This window comes from Myotis davidii, unplaced genomic scaffold (assembly GCF_000327345.1).
Source record: "Myotis davidii unplaced genomic scaffold, ASM32734v1 scaffold281, whole genome shotgun sequence".
Taxonomy (NCBI): Eukaryota; Metazoa; Chordata; class Mammalia; order Chiroptera; family Vespertilionidae; genus Myotis; species Myotis davidii.
The window spans coordinates 5,830,247-5,841,458 of NW_006293784.1; the positions used below are offsets into that span (position 1 = coordinate 5,830,247).

General features: G+C 45.5%; 1 pseudogene; it reads right to left on the reverse strand.

The window, feature by feature from the left end:
- Positions 1-4,296: 4,296 nt before the first annotated feature.
- Positions 4,297-6,389, reverse strand: LOC102755003 (annotated as a pseudogene).
- Between the last annotated feature and the right edge of the window lie 4,823 nt (positions 6,390-11,212).

The following is an 11,212-nucleotide window of genomic DNA, read 5'->3' on the forward strand; positions in this document are numbered from 1 at the left end:
TCTTTCCCCATCCTTTAGAAGCTATGTAATCACTGCACAGGTTGCATTTATGTCAAAAAGCCCATAGTTTACCTTATACTTTGCCTTCACCTCAGGATGAACCGAAAAATAAATACTCCCAGGTATAGACAGAGAGCTACAACGTATTAGCTGCCACCACCTGCAAGAATGAGACCATAAATCCCCACCCTCTCTGCGAGGCAGCCTTCGTACGCTGTCTGGACCGTACATAAACCATGCCCCATACACGGTATTATCAGCCTTCCTGATTTACTGTATATACAGTCTCCAAGTTAAATACCAGCAGAAGAACCTGAAAATATATTCTCACGCAGTCCCTGTCTGCAAACCGCATTGCCCCGGTAATGTCCGCGCATTCATCACTGACTTCCCGATACCGAGTGTCATCCTGGGAAATACATCCCTACAGCAGCGCCCCCTGAAACCTCAGCACAGGGAAGAGGAAGCGGAGTCTCCAGATTTAAGGCCCAGGTGTTTAAAAAAATAGTCTCGTGTTTCAAAAATGAGACTCAGCAGTTCCAACAGTGCTATCTGACTCCCCTTTCGTGTGGCTTATAGCGCCTTCCCTAACGTAGTATTTGGCTCTGGCTTCCTTTTGTGCACGCCTGCGAGCAATAGGAGCAGTGAGAACCATCGCATCAAGCCCCACACTAAATGGTTCTCCCCGGAAACCATCAGGAAGTGTCTGCGTTTATACAGAACTCCAATAGCTTTCTGTGGCAGATCCAGGAGCACAGATTTCTAGTCAGTGACAGCCCGCTGGAACACAAGAGTCGGGGGCAGCAGGCAATTCCCAGTGACAGGTTATGAATACAGAATGGGAGTGGCCCGCGGAAGTGTACTGGTTTTGCGGACTAAACTGGGTTTGAATTATCAGCTTTATGGCAACTGTACGGATGACATCTTGGCCTGCTTGATTCCTCAAGGACACCAAGGTGGACAGTGTCAATTGGGAATTCAGTCTCTACCCCCTCCTTCCTAACAGGCCCCTGATCTTGTTTAGGTAACTATCCAGCCAGCGTTGACTTCATGGGCATGTGGTCCATGGAGTCTAGAACCTTTAAAAAGATAATGTATCGCCCTGGCTGGTGTGGCTCAGTCGGTTGGAGTGTCATCTGAACAATAAAACGTCATGGATTCATTTCCTGTTCAGGACACAAACCTAGGTTGCAGGTTCCATCTCCAGTCAGAGTGTGTATGGGAGGCAACCGATCGATGTTTCTCTTTCTCTCTCTTCCTCTCTCTCTCTAAAATCAATTAAAGAAAAGATAATGTATAGAGGTTGCCATGGTAACTCATCAAGTTGTAATTCTGTACTTTCCTGGGCAACAGGAAAGAAAGGAGCAGACAAGCAATTTGGGGAGACAGCTGCACCAGAAATCAAATTAACCTGTGACTTAAGTCCTCTGTGATTTTGTGTGCTAGCTGCTCACCACGTGGAGGAAAATCAGAGTAAGAAGGCGGAAAAGATTTCCTTTCAAAGCTCCCTAACATGCCAGCTCCCCTCCACAGCTGATTCTCAGCAGAGGAGGAAATGGGGGAGAATGCAGAGCGATGACACTGTCAGACAACGATGAGCTCGAAGGAGGGAGTGGCATCATTGCTTCCGAATGGCAGCAAGCAGGTGCTTCCCCAGGGCAAGGATGCTGCCTAATCCTTACATTAGAACTCACCCTCAACCCAGTGGCACAGGCTGCTTACCAGCCTGGAACAATGCAGACGTCAGAGCCCAGCCCACAGCCTGCAGGCACTCTCTCCCGTCCCAGTACCTCTTGCATTCCGGATGGAATTTATCCGACACTGAGGACTCACACCCTTCTAGGGCTGGGGATTCAGCGCGGAGATCACACAGCTGACATCAACTCTCATTTCCCTGCTTCCGTTACATCGGGCACAATAGATGAAAACTTTTTTGCCTTTTGGTGTTAATTCTTCACTTCCGCCCTCACATTATTCAAATTTCTTTGAGTCAGGGTTCTCTAAGACAGCCTTCCCCACCCGTATACCAGTCCCAATTTCTGTCTAAAATACTTGTATGGAAACTGATGGATCAGCCCTAGCTGGTTTGGCTCAGTGGATAGAGTGTCAGCCTATGGACTGAAAGGTCCCAAGTTCGATTCAGGTCAAGGGCACATGACTGGGTTGTGGGCTTGACCCCCAGTAGAGGGGCGTACAGGAGGCAGCTGATCAATGATTCTCTCTCATCATTGATGTTTCTCTTTCTCTTTCAATCCCTCCCTCTTCCTCTATGAAATAAATAAAAATATATTTTGAAAAACACACACAAAAAACCTGATGGATCATAAATCTATTTCTGTGATCCAACCATGAGAGATTTTATTGAAGACTGGCCAGTGAAATACTAATTATAACAAGTACATTGAGGCACCCACCTTCAACTTATTACAGGATCCCCCAGCCCCCTCTTTAGGCTTCACAGTAGTGTGCTTTCATCCCCCCCAGAAAACATAGTCAGGCCTCAGACCTCAGTCACTGCTCTCAGGCAACTGAGCACAGACTCGTGGCTTCCACTTCCATGATCCCACCAACTCCCTAATGCATCTGAACCACAAAATGGGCCCTTGCTTCTTTCCTGTCCCAGCTCCATTTTCATAAACTATAACAGACAAACAGGAGTCCCCAAGGGTGCAAAATATTTCTTTCCAGATGATTTTTAAGGAAATGGGAAAAAATGACTACTAGTATGGGCTAATGAAGCTTCTATGGCTGAAAACAATGGATCTGCAAGTGTGCTGATTAGCCACTCAGACCGATTGGTTATTCTGCTGTAAATGAAATTTATAACTGTGTTTGAAGGAAGTGAGAAGTGCTGTGTCTACCTAGAGTTGGGATTAGGGCTCTTTCCACTATAGTAAGCTGGCCTTTAGCCCTTATTTATATATAATAACTTAGCCCTTATTTATATATAATAACTGGTACTTTTTAGAACTACCCCAGATTCAGTGAAATTTCCAACTTTCTGAAATGTTTTCTCTCACAGACTCTTATGCTGGTCTCTAAGACTTGACTGAAAAGAAAAGAAAAATACCAAAATTAAAGTTACAATTTAAGAGTTGAGCCTGGCCGATGTGGCTCTGTGGTTGGGCGTCGACCCATGCACTAAGAGGTCATGGTTGGATTCCAGTCAGGGCACATCCACAGCAGGGGGAGTGCAGGAGGCACCCAATCCATGTTGATGTTTCTCTCATTGATGTTTCTGTCTCTCTCTACCTGTCCCCTCCTCTTGCTCTAAAAACAATAAAAACATACTTTTAAAAAAAGAGTTGATTATGAGGAGAAAAAATAGGGTATTTCTTATAATCCCAAAACTGGGGGGAAAGTTTCAGAGAGAAAATCAGGAGAGGCAAGAGCAGGAAACCATGCCTTAGACCTCGCCTGTTCTTGGCATTGTACTAGTAACATCAGCACACACCCAAGTGGGGTCTAGAAGGGTCAAAACACTGAAATGTCATTTGAAATTTGCCCAAGGCCAGTTTTTAGGAGTATTTGGACCTTAGCTAGGATTTTCTAAGAAAGCAAAGAGATAGGGTTAGGCGTAAATTCTGGGAGGTCCAGCCCACATGATAACTAATTCCTGTTCTAGGGAGCCCTGGGGATAGCAGTCAATGGGTTTTGATCTTCCTTTGAGCTCTGGAGATTTCTACAGGTTTGGGCTAAAAAGAATATGCTGGAAGGTATGCACTCCTTACCTTCATTTTTAAGCCAAGAGAAAGATCTGTGATAGTGCTGAGGTACCTTTTAAGTGCTTCTGAGACAGCCTTACTACAGCTCTGGGCTAGGGACAGAAAGCCTCAGAGAAACCATACAGCACAATCCATAGGGCACCATTATATTCCCTTGTTCTGGGAATCCCACCCTCAGAGGAAACCACACCTCATGAATACATAAGCAATTTCTGAGACTGCGCTCTGAGCTCTGAGGGTGAGCCAACCACAGAAAGGGCTTCACCTCCGTGCCACCGTGCGGTGGGGAGAGTCCACAGTGGAAACCAGATCTTATCTGTAATGGTCTCATCTGAAAAACTACACGTCAAATACTCTACAATGAGCATGTCAAATGCGCGGGCCATGGGCCACATGTTTATTTGGCCCATGTTAGCCTTTGAGTTTGACGTGCTTGCTCTACAAACAAGTCTCAGGTCCTATTGCCTCGATGGTTAAAATAGCTGGTGGCATCTAAACTTTAGGCTGTTAAGTCTCTAAAGATGTCGAGAGAGAGTCTCTGAAGCTATTTGACCTGGAGCTGCTGCATCTCTCATGACTCTTTCCTGTGTGGCTGCGAAGTGAATGGGATAAAGCCTTCCCTATCAGCAGAGAGAAGGATCCAGCGAGAGTCACACAGCATTTCAGTAAGAGTGAGGCTGAAAGTCTGCTGACCTGTACCAAGCCTTAGTTTGCCACCGCAGAGAAGCACGTCTCTCTCTCTTTTTTTCAACAACAGATGTTACATAGCGTTTCTGGTAAGAGAGGTAGACGTGAGGCAGATCCTGAGAACGGGGAGCCACTGGAGAGAATGTCTTTCCGTTACGTAGGGAGTCTGTGAGTTCAGAAAGACATCGCTCTACTTCAGTCAGTTTCCCAGATACAATTCCCAGTTCCTTAGAGAACGGATACGTTTCCTTTCCCCTTTGTACGTGGATCCAACATGCACAATGAATAGGCCCTGGTGTTGCTGTCTGTTTTGACTCGGGAGCTATCACAGTGAACGGTATGGAAGGCGGAGATGGGGAGCTGGTGTCGTCTGGTGTGCTGCTGGCCAGTTAACGGGCCAGGCATCTGGAGCTTCCAGGGCTGTGGGGTCATCACAGACACTGGATGGAGGGCTTTTGATTTCTCTATTAAAGGGCCTTCCAGGCCTTCCACCTTGACTACCGCTATTGGCTGTTAACAAGAGCCCTCTGTTTTGGTGGCAAATATCTGGGGAGAGACTTTCAATTAGCTTCTTCCTCTCTGCTTTATTTAACAGAGCACTGAAAGTAGAGTAGCCACTCTGGTTTTCACTCACTGTTACCGGAAATTCCTCTTTCAACATTACTTCTCTAAAGATCAAGCGGATGATATACTCATCAGGCTTTGAAGAAGGAAGAAGTGTTGAATCAGTGGATTTTTGTTTTCCTATCAAAGTTAATAATTTATCCATCAAGAAATATATACCTTTTGGTCTCTCACTACTCTCTAATTGAATTTGCTGGATGTTTGGCAGAAATGATGGATTGATAGGATAGATAAAAATTGTAAGTATTGGAAGCCACTGCCACAACCTTTGCTTTAAGATTAAATGCTATGAGAGCAGGAGCCAGATACCTGGAATGGTGACTCTTTTGGTCCAGGTCACCTCTTTCTCAAAGGTCACAAGGACCAAATGTGAAGAACCCAGGTCAGTTTCTGTCAAGTAGTCCTTTTTTCTTAGACAAATAAGGGCATTACCCTCAGACTTAGATCTACTGACATGTATATGAGTTAGATCCAGGGGCTCTGAACAGGAAGAAAAGGGAGAAACTGATGTGTCGGAATTTGTTCCATAAGAGGCTGTCCCTTTATCCATAGAGGGCATCTCATCAGTAACTGGTGAGGTAGGCAGACAAGTGAATTCACCACTGGGTGGAACGTCAAATGTTTCAGATGCACTTAAGCCACAAATCTTACCTATTGGAAGTTCGGTGACATTGATGACCTGTGAGTCCACAGTGGCTCCGATGGAACACACATCGCTGTCCACATCAGACACTGGGCAGGAGGAGCACCTATGAAGAGTCTTCTAAGCTTGGCTCCTAACATAAGAATACAGGCTGCTGCCTACTGCCACCTCCAGCCTCTGGCCACCGTGGGTCCAACATGCACAACAGGCCCGGTGTTGCTGTCCATTTTTACTCGGGGGCTATCACAGTGGACATTTGGGAAGATGGAGGCATGATGTGTAGTTGACACAGTCAGAACAGCACTTTTTGGGTGCCACACACAGCCTTGGGGAAGGACAGGGTGTGAACGTCTAATCTCACAGGTCTGAGACACCAGCGGCTTGCTTGTTTCCATAGTACTGGGAACAGCTGCCACCCAGTGACATGCTGCCACCCAGTGACATGCTGCCACCCAGTGACATGCTGCTTGTGCTGGACAGCGAGCAGAGAGGGCATGTCAGCTGAACTAGGTGGGGCCCGGGACACCCATACACATGCTCACATTGTCCAGTGACCTTTGAATCCCCAAACGTGGCCTCTCCACTCTGACGCTGTACATCAGTCAGGACTACCTGCCTCCCATGGTCCAGGCAAGGCCGTGAATTGGGCGTATTGCTTGATACAAGGCATGCAGCCTGCTCCTGAGAAGTTTTCCTTTTCCCAACTTCATCCTTTCTGATGAAGGTTATTTCACGTGGATCCAAAGTCTGCAGTGGGTACTGGAAGCATCAACTCCACGGCCTCTGATAGGTGAGCGAAGGTCTCATAAATCTATTTACTTGGCATAATTTGTCTTGTGTGGTCAGGAAATGTGAAAAACTAATCTAAATGACATAATTAATTGCAGGGATCTAAACTATTTAGCTTTTAAAATTCCAAATGTTCCCAACAATGGAATCGATTGCGTGGCAGTTATCAGTAGTGTCGCTCCCGTGTTGTTTTATTTGCATGGAGGCAACTTCTCCCCGGCCCAGGAATACTGGGGGATGTGGCTCTTTTGCAAAGTCAGTGACATTAGAATTGTGAAAAAAGGGGGGCCAGAGAGAGGTTCTCTTCTTTGAGATGTTAAGAGTGATAAAGCCCTAGCTGGTTTGGCTCAGTGGATAGAGCTTAGGCCTGCGGACTGAAGGGTCCCGGGTTCGATTAGGGTCAAGGGCACATGCCTGAATTGTGGGCTCAATTCCCAGTAGGGGGCATGCAGGAGGCAGTCAATCAATTATTCTCTCTCATCTTGATGTTTCTGTCTCTCTCTTCCTCTCCCTTTCTCTCTGAAATAAAAAAAAAAAAAAAAAAAAAAGCCCTAGCCTGTTTGGCTCAGTGGATAGAATGGGTCCCAGGTTCGATTCCGGCCAAGGGCACCTGCGTGGGTTGTGGGCTTGATGCTCTCCACCCAATAGGGGGTGTGCAGGAGGCAGCCAATCAATGATTCTCTCTCATCATTGATGATGTTTCTATCTCTCTACCTCATACCCTTCCTCTCTAGAAACCAATGAAAAATAAAGTGATGAATGTGTCTGCAATGCAGTTGCAGACAATACATTGGCAAATACAATAAATAATTTCTTAATTATCAGGACAATTGCAGTTTTACTGGAGTTACATTGGAGACCATTTCATTTAGTAGGAGTTGCCTCCTAAGAGGAAGTTACTCAATTTCCTAATTTTGCACTGGGGGGTTATTTATGAAACAACCAATTGGAGCTGGAAAGAGGCCTCAATACGAGGTTAATGGGCCACACTGGAACCAAAGGGCTTGGGATAGTCTGCTTTGCAACACAAACCAAGAGCTACGTGCTCATAAGCCACGATGGTAACAAAAGCCATGCAGATGTATGAAATACATGTGCTGCTGCTACCACGGGGCATGAATAGGTGCAGCAGGCATATTGGCTTGCAACGGATCACTTCCTATCCTGGATTCCACAGAATTACCTCCAGTTCCTTCTGACCACATTCACCAGAGGAAAAACTTAGCAGAAATTAGCTTGATGGTTACACAACATGTGAATGTACTTAATGCCATTGAACTGTACACTTAAACATACTACAATGGCAAACTTCATGTGACACATATTTGAACTCAATTAGAATGTACTTATCAAGATTTTTAAAAAAGTTTTATGTATGATATATAGGAACTATGCATATATACATATAGTTTTATATATACATACATATGTATATATATATAGGCCATTTGTATGTCTTCTTTGGAAAAAGGGTCTATTCAGTTCCTCTGCCTCCTTTTTAATTGGATTGTTTTATGGCTATTGAATTATGCAAGTTCTTTGAATATTAACCCCTGATCACATATGATTTGCAAATATTTCCTCCCATCCCCTTGTTTGCCTTTTCATTTTGTTGACAGTTCCAAGTGAGGATCCTAATTAAATTTGTAGCCATAAATTTTCCTGTTGTCACAAAACCATTCAACCCTGCCAACTTGTAGTCTAGCAGGGGCTCCAATGAGTAGGAAAGTATTTCCTTTTCTGTCACAAAACACGAATTCTCTGGAAGCTCAGAAAGAATGATTTCATGCACTCTGGTTTTTTGTTATGGTTGCTTCAAAGGTTGCAATACAAACTCCCAAGGAAAAGGCTGTTTCCGCCCCTTAAAACCTTAATAATGAGGGTGTGAGCAGCAGGAACGGTCCTTCAGCCAACTCCAGGCTTATTCTTCAAGGGAGACAAACGAGCCTCGGATGGCCTAGGACCCAGGCTCCCAAGGTCAAACCACAGAGCCCCACACTGAGAAATGATCTCATTCCCATAGCAGAGCTCTTCGGGGTGGTTTCTCTTCTCTCATAAGATCTTTAGTTCTCCCTGTAAGTTTATCAGCCTCGACACACAGAGAGGACACACCAGAGAGTTCTGAGGAAATGGTGGAGGCCGGAAGTGCAGGCTTAGGTGGCTGGTTGACCTTGTGCTTTTTCTGCCGACTTGTCCTTCACACACACACACACACACACACACACTCTCTCTCGCACGCACGCACTTCAAAGGGGCTTGCAGTCAGAAACTCTAGGACAAAATATGCTTTTCAAAAGCTACATAGTCTACGAGGGGGAGGATTTTAACCGGCCTCCCAGATACAGTATCAGAATCACTTAGGGGTTTTTTTTTTCTTCTCCTAATTTATGGCCATTCACTGACCCCCTCCTCCGAACACGTGCGGTCCCCCCATGTGGATAAGCACCCACTCCTTGTGGAGAGGACTGGGGCACGTGTGACAGGATTTCTACAGAACGACCAGTCCCAGGCACTGGGGCTTACATCCCATCCACGCAGGTCCCAGGACTCCCCGCCACGGCGGAAACCAGGAGGTGCGGTCCCTCCCGGCTCTGCCACCTCAAGGCCAGGGCACCCCAGCACTGCTCAGCCAGTACCAGCATTTGGGATGTTGGGAGGGCCTGGGAGACAACAGGGTGCGAGCGGGTTGAGGATGCAAAGTGGGCACAGGACAGGGTCTGGAGACTGAATGGCAACCAGTGGCAAGTAAATGATGCCCTCCCTGATTTATGAAAAAAGAAGCTCCTCTTTCTTGCTGTAGAAAGAGAGAGCACATGGGAATTAAGAACCCGGTGACTTGGAGGTAAGCTGGCTACTCTCTGAGAAGTTTGAAAACATGTATCGAGGTAGAATCATCCTACCTTTGTGAAAGGGAGGTGGCCGTTTTCTTTCTAGAAGGGACTAGAAGCTCTGGGGTTTTCTGACTTCCTTGCTCTGTTTCCTTCTGACTTATTCTACTGAAGTTATGTGGGTTATGGAAGAGAAAGAGGACAGAGACGCCACCACTTAGAACAGGTTGTGATAATGGAGGGGAGTAGGATGTAGGCGCCTACACAGTGAAGTGTGACCAAGCCAGTTAGAATCCTTCAAGGGCTAGGCATTGCCTGTTGTCAAGATGTCACACCCTATTTTCAAAGGCAATTTCATGAGCTTTTCAGGACTTAAAATAACAAAACAAATAATTACACTAATGCCTACACAGACCTGTTGGGGTTGTTTGATATCCCTGTAATATTTTAAGTTCTTTGCATAATCGGATTAAGCAACATGAGCATGTAACTGCAGCGCTAAAGGCCACAGTCAGACTAGGGGAGACCAGCATTAGCAAACAGATTAATTCCTGGGCAAACTAGAGAGAATGGAGTTAAGGCTTTGATCCAAGGCTTATTATTTTCAAACCAACTCCCAGTTACGTGGAAGATGGATCTCTTGGAACGAATCACGGAAACCAGGGTATACATTGCACCCCCTTCATCGTCGCCAAGTGTCCCACCGAAGAAAACATGCTGTTGAAACTGCTGACCTGCCAAGTGAGAAAACACATTGATCGAGTGTGGGGAGAACCGACACTCCAGTTTGGAAGAATCTGCCATGGTTTCCTTTGGGTAAATGACTTGAGCACCTGTGAGCAGGGGCTGCCCTTCCTGCACCACGAAATGGCTGTTACGTCTATCGATCACGCAGAAGTGCCACGAGGCTTAATTTATTAGTTCATGTTCGTGTTACGTCCTGCAGCTCTCAGGCAGAAGGCCCGATAGAAACACAAAGCAGATGTGTATTATCTAAACATCTGCCTCCTGCAATGGCTCTCCGGGAAGTGTTCATTGCTTTAGCACAAATGATTCCTCCAGAAGTGGCTGCTTTTGTCCAGGTCTTTCTTGGCCTATGAATCACTTCCCCTCCTTTCAGTACAGACTCTCCGGGCAGATTGTACTGCGGGGCTGTGCTGTCCATCTTGTCCCTGGAAAGGTCGCTGTGGATGCTGCACCTCTGGGAGTGAGCACTGCGGTTACTTACAGGTCTGTCCCTTTCCTCACCAGTCTGCCCTCTTCTCTCTCTACTCCCCAAAGCTGTTATAAGTTGGCTTTTCTTCGACCCAAGGGCTTGGTGTTTTCCAATTAGGCAGTAAAAACAAGAGAAATCACTTAAAAGGTTATTGAAATAAAAAGGAGAAAATGCAAAAAAAAAAAGAGGACTGGTCCAAGTTTGTTCAAACTTATTTTGATGACATTAAACTACCTGATGAATGGTTGAAGGTTATATTGAAGATGATTTTTGCTACTCTTAATGCTGTCCATAATTTTGTTAAAACTCTGGCAAGTACCTGAGAGCACACGGACATTTATTCCTACAGAAATTCCACAGTTCCAATATGTATCTGCTGGGACTTAGGTAATTTATTTTCTAAATACAAATAAAGAAAATGAGTAACAAATTGTCAACATATTGTTTCCTATCTTTTCACTTGCACTTCAATTGTGAGAGTGTATTTTTTCTTTGCTTACTAGTCCTCAGAGCCCTTGCTGGTGGTTATGGGAGTGTCTTAACCGTACTCAGGATGTTTAATCAGGTGTTGTGAGATGCCTTTTCTGACATAACTGAATTCCAGGACCTTTTGTGTCTGGCTTCTTTCACTTAGCGTGTTTCCAAGTCCATGAATGTTGTAATACTATATATCAGTTCATTAATTTTCATAGCCACACAA